This window comes from Nicotiana attenuata, unplaced genomic scaffold (assembly GCF_001879085.1).
Source record: "Nicotiana attenuata strain UT unplaced genomic scaffold, NIATTr2, whole genome shotgun sequence".
Classification (NCBI taxonomy): domain Eukaryota; kingdom Viridiplantae; phylum Streptophyta; class Magnoliopsida; order Solanales; family Solanaceae; genus Nicotiana; species Nicotiana attenuata.
This window is the reverse complement of record NW_017673584.1, coordinates 46,166-52,441: the sequence shown is the minus strand read 5'-3', so window position 1 is coordinate 52,441 and position 6,276 is coordinate 46,166.

Genomic DNA, 6,276 nt, shown 5'->3' with positions numbered 1-6,276 from the left:
TGAGAGTGCCACTGAATTTTGCTTCCTTGTACCCTATGAGATAAGACAGGAACCCAGAAATTGTGCCATTCCAGACGTGTTTTTCCTGCCCACCAGATATCCTACATAATCAGCGTCAGCATACACAATAAGATTAAAGCTGTCACCTGAGGGATAGTAGAGAACCAGGTCCTGCATTCCTTTTAGATATCTCAATATCCTCTTGGCAGCCTTCAGATGAGATTCCGTTGGATTGGATTGAAACCTTGTACATAGACCCATGCTGAAAACAATGTCTGGTCTGCTTGTCGTGAGATACAGGAGTGACCCTATGATCCCTCTATACATGGTCTAATATACAGGGGAACCAGGTTCATCCATGTTTAGAGGTGTACTTATGGCATTGGGAGTGTCGATGACTTTTGATGCTTCCGTGTCAAACCTTTTTAGAAACTCCTTGATGTGCTTCTGCTGACTTATCAATGTTCCAGAATACCCACCTGGTTCCTATGGCAGTTTGATCTGCAGGTCGAGGAACCAGGTGCCATACCTTGAACTGCATCAACGACTCCATTTTTAGCTTTAGTTGTTGTGATCGTGGGACCAGGTTTTTCTCTAATTGATGGAGAAGTAATTGTATCATCTTTACTGGATTCCTTGACATGATGCGTTATGTCTGCCTTCCCATTTGCCATGTCAGTAACTTCACCTGAAACCAGTAAAGATTCTCCATCTTGATCAGCATTCTTGTCCCTTTTGAGACGAGTAACCCAGGAAGATTTCTTCATCACTTTTAGCATCAAATTTTCCAAGTTGATCCTTGCCGTTGTTGAGAACATAACATTTGTAGCCAAATGTCCTCAAATGAGTCAGCAACTTTTGTGAAGATGTTTGCAATCCCTCTATCAATTAATATTGACCGCGCCATATCTTCAAGAGTCCTGTTCTTCTTTTCCACAACTCCATTTTGTTGCGGTGTTCTTGGAGCTGATAAGTGGTGAGTAGTCGCACTTTCAATATAAAATTCATCGAGTCTGGCATTATCATACTCTGTCCCATGATCTGATCAGATGCAACCCACAATTGTTCCCATCTTTACATGTATCTTGTGAGCACGTGATTTTTGCCTCACACGAATTACTTTTACAGAATTCCCAAGAATTAGATTTTTCTTTTAATTATTTGTTATTTTAGGAGTAATTGCAGAATTTTTTGATTATTTGCATTTTTGTGTGCATGTTTAATTCTATTTAATTCATGAAAAATACATTGCATTTGCATTTAGGATTTAATTTTACATATTTTAGATTAATTAGTAAATTAGTTTGTTTTACAAAAATGGAAAAATCACAAAAAATAATTCATTTTTGCACTTTTGATTTCTAGCTTCGATTTTTGTAGTTTACTTTCAATTTGGTAATTAATTAGTTATTGTAAATAATATTTTAAATAATTAATATAATTTGGTAGGCTAATTTAGTTTTTAAGAATTAGTTTAGGGTTTTATTTTTAATTTGAAAAAAAAAGAGAAGAAAAAAGATTTGAATTTGAAAAGAAATTGAAAGAAAAAGGAAAATAAAAGAAGGAAATCTGTTTTGGGCCAAACCCACTTAAATTCCCCAAGCCCAATTGATTTAAACACCCTTTACCCTTTAAAATTGGCCCAGATCCGCGTCCCAACCCGGTCCGTTCATTTAAGTAACCAAACGACACCGTTTTAGTCTCTCATCATCTAAGCCGTTGATTTTACTCAATCGAACGGACGTGAATCGTGGGTATTGACAGTATAGAACTGTCAGAATCTGTAACCCCCCCCCCCCCTAACTCATCTCTTTCACCCTTCGTCTCCCTCTTCAGAGACTGAACAAAAATCCTAGAGCCGCCCCAATTTTCCACTGCCTCAAGCCGGCGGCGCTACCTCTGACCGGCCTCAAATTAACACCATAGAACCCTTACATCATCCCCTTTCCCAATCCATAACTCTTTTCCCTCGAATCCCTCTGAAATTCGTCGAATCGTAAATCAAAGACCTGAACCCTAAAACCCCAAAATCCCAAATCAGCGAGTTTAATGAAGGTTTGAAATCGAAATTGACCTTATTCGTGTGTTTTCGTTGAGAACACACGATTAAGGCCCATTTCGGTCAAAATCGAAGGCTCGAGGGGTAATTTCAAGATTTATTCCGACTAGTTTTTAGGTATTTTCATCTTTCTTTTTTCTTCCCTCATTTTTCTTCTTCTTTTGCGTTTAAATTCCAGTTTGCATCTCTTCTTGCTTCATCTCTTCTGTTTTTCTCTATTGTTTTCTTTTCGTTTTGAATCATTTCTGATCGCATGTTTAAATTTAAAGACTATTAATGCATGATTGTTTTAACTTCTTTGTTCTTGTTGTTATTTCATTTTTTTAGTTTTCAAAAGAAAGTAACTCTGAAAATTCTGCCTAACCCTTTAAATTCACATTTTCCTGATTTGAATCTGGGCTCTGTTAATTAGAGGCCCAGGAAAAAGGAATTAAACCAGTCTTGCAAGCCCGATTTTTTTTTTGAGCTGACCATTGGGTCAAATTTACCCATGAGATTTCTGAAGCAAATAGCAGGGATTTAAGGGTTAGTTTAGGAATTTAGGCTAGGGAATATATGTATAACTGATTTAGGAAGCTTCTAGGAAGGTGTCTTTGGGACTAAACTGAAATACTGATTTTTGAACTAAGGATTAAACAACAAAAATGAAAACTTCAAAAGGATAAAAGTGCAAAAACTGAATTTCTTCTTGCTGCCCTAAGACTTGCCTATAAAGGCACTCTTTCTTCACTCACAAGTCAGATTTTTAGAGATTAAAAATCCTGAAAAAACTGAAACGGCTGAGTCTTGAGAGAACTCTGAAATAACATTGAAATCCCGGATTTTCTTTGGAAAAATAGCTCAAAATTCTGTTTAGTTTTGATTTTCTGATCCTCTTTATTAGCTAGAACTTCTGGAAAAAAACTTCAAATTCTTGCACCTGGGTAAAAATGGTTTGAGTTCTGGAGTTTCAAGGTTTGGTTTGAGCTGCTTGGTTTTGGGTACTGTTCTATTGCTGGGTTAGGCTGATTCTGCTGCTGCTTTTGCTAATCCTTCGTTCCTTTTGGTTCTCTTTTGAATTCCATGTATATGTTTCTGAATTCTACCTCATGTGAGGCTTGATTTGAAGTGTGAAATGAAATCTGGAGTTTTAAGCATAGCCTCAACACGTTCTGATTCATAGTTTAGCTTTATTTTTCCTGAATTACATGGTTCTGAGTTTATTTGATGCACTATATTTTGCTGGTTGCTCGTAATACTCTTCTATGAGCTGTATTTGGTTTGTACCTAGTGGGAATTCCATTTTCATCAAACACCTTATAGCTAGAAGTTGGTTTGTGACAATTGAACTTTTATTATTGTATCTGATCTTGAACTGTCACAAAAACTTGATGAAAACCTGTTAGTCGAATCATTAGTTAGATTCTGCGTTCAATCATGTTAAGTAAGGTATGTTGTATTAGATCTCTTCCTGCTATGCAATTTATTTGGATGTTATAACATAGTGTTGTGTTCATGCAATGGGCAACTGATTGTTTCTTAAATAGTAGTTAGTATAAAGTCATGTTAAAAGAAAAGGAAATGGTCTAGGTTACTTTAAGAGTCAAGCTATGCACTGATTTATTTATGGTGTGCTCTTAAGCATGTTTAGTTCGAGGTTGATATTTAGATTCATATTTGTTGGGCTCATATTAATACTCCTGATTTTATATGCTATTTACGTGCCTGGGGATTCGACCTCGAGCCCTGCCCTATTTAGTTTGCGTTTCTCAAAAGATTTAGGCAATTCTTTGGGCCTTAGACCACGAGGCCACCTGAAACAGAATTGCATGGCCTCATCATGTCTGGGCCGGCCTCTTAACTTCCCATCTGAATGTTGTCGTTGGCCCAAACTATTTCTTTCAAATAATCGGCCTTGTTTCTCTTTAAAGCAATCTTCCTTTAATTAGTTTGAACTTTAGTTTAAAAGTGAATTTCCAATTCCCTTAGTGCTTAATGAATTAGAATTCCGTAAATAGATTTGGGGCGTGCCATGTTAAGTAAGATTAGTTATGGCCCTCAAAAGCTTAGTTTGAGTTTCCTTTAAAAATTGGAATTGAGGTGTGTCGTGCCAAATAAAATCTCAAAACGCATGGCCCTCAGTTAATTAATTTTGAATCCTTAGAAATCGAGGTGTGTCGTTTAGTTGAATTTTCCATGGCCCTCGCAAATTCAAAGTGCGTAGTTGCTTTAGGCGCGCTATTTTAAAAACATTTAATTTCCTAAACTCGGGTGTTCATTTCATGTGACCCAAATCCAAATCTCAACAACATTAAATAAAATGTGTCGTGGACCGCGGGTGCATTTCATGTGGCGTGGTTCAAAGACGTGTTTTAGATAACGTTGAATCTTCCTAAAATTAATTAAAAGCGGTTAATAATTTAAAATTATACCATAGGCTAAAACATGCACTAAAATCAGATAATAGGCCAATTATGATAGTTTAAGCGACCGTGCTAGAACCACGGAATCCGGGGGTTCCTAACACCTTCCCTCGGGTTAACAGAATTCTTTATTCAGAATTTTTGGTTCGCAGACTTCAAAAGGAAAGTCGAATTTTCCTCGATTTGGGATTTTAAAATGAACCGATGACTTGGGACACCAGAAAACAAACCATCCCAAGTGGCGACTCTGAATAGAAATGATTAAATAATCACATTTTGAATAATGTCACTTAAATTGGAAAAACTCCCTTGTGCTACCTTCGGGTGCGTAAAAAAGGAGGTGTGACAGATCTTCTTGGCAAAGACCACAAATACTTGAAAAGTCTTATCCTTGGTTCAGAGGAACAGAGTCTAAGTGAACCTGGAGTAGTCTTTCATTATCACAAAGATATATCGTTTTCCTCCTCTGCTTGGCACCCTCATTGGTCCACATAGATCCATATGAGGAAGATCAAAGTGGCCTTGAGGTGCTGACTTCCTTTTGGGCTTGAATGAAGATCTGATATGCTTTCCTTTTGCACAAGCATCGCACACTTTGTGTTCCTTGAAGCTCGACTTGGGAAGACCGCGAACCAGGTCCTTCTGGACCAGTTTATTCGGTAATGAAAAGCTTGCATATCCTAGCCTTCTGTCCATAGTTCAACATTGTCATCAGCAACTCTCAAACAACTTAGATCACCACTTTGCAGAGACTCAAACACAACAACGTAAATATTCTTGTATCTTTTGGCCACGAGCACCACCTTACCAGTCACAAGATTTGTGATCGTGCATATCTTGGACAAAAATTCCACTTTATTTCCCTTGTCACATATTTGAGAAACACTCAAGAGACTGTACTTCAGGCCTCTGATATAGTACACATTCTCAATTGAGTGAGTAAGTGACTTCCCAATCCTTCCAACTCCTAGAATATATCCCTTTTTGTCATCCCAAAGGATACACTCCCTTCTTACAGGGCTTTTAGTTAAAGGAAATCGATTGTATTTCCAGTTATGTACTTTGAGCAACCACTGTCCATGTACCATTTGTAGGCTGCTTCCTTTCACTGTTCCCTGCATAAGAAAATCAGGAGTTAGACTTAGGAACCCAAACTAGTTTAGGTCTCTTGTAATGAGGAAATGGGTGAATGGGGGATCTTTTGGTCCATGCAAGCATCATGCATTTTTTATATGAGGGACGAGGTCCTCTAGCAGTAGTTACTTTCTCTGCAAAGACTTGTTTTTTTCCTGATAAGACTGAACCCTGGCCTTGCAGTTTTCCTTGAGGTGCCCATTGTTTCCACAGTGGGTACACGACCAATTGTCGGGTACAGTAATATACTTGCTATGAGGGTTGTAGGGAGTCTTCTCCCTTTGAAACCCAATTCCCTGCCTGTTTCCCCCATTGTTAACATACATGGCAGTAATAGCATCAGAGGACCAGGTCCACTTAAGAGATTTTTCAAGATCACTCTTCACTTTTCCTAGTTCTTCTTGAAGCTGTTTGCTTTTCTCAAGCTCAGCACACAAACTGGTCTTCACTAAATTTAACTCATTTTCAAGATTAATGTGTGCCTCGCTTGCAACTTCCTTCCATTTTTGAGAATTTTCAGGCCTACTCTCCATTTTAAGTTCCCCAATTGTTTCCTTCAAATCCAATACCACCACTAATAGGTCATCTCTCTCATGCTCAATGCTAGCAACTCTCTCAATTAAGACATCTTTTAACTAATGATTGCCCGGGGTGTACCAAACCTTGTGAAATTGCTCTTTT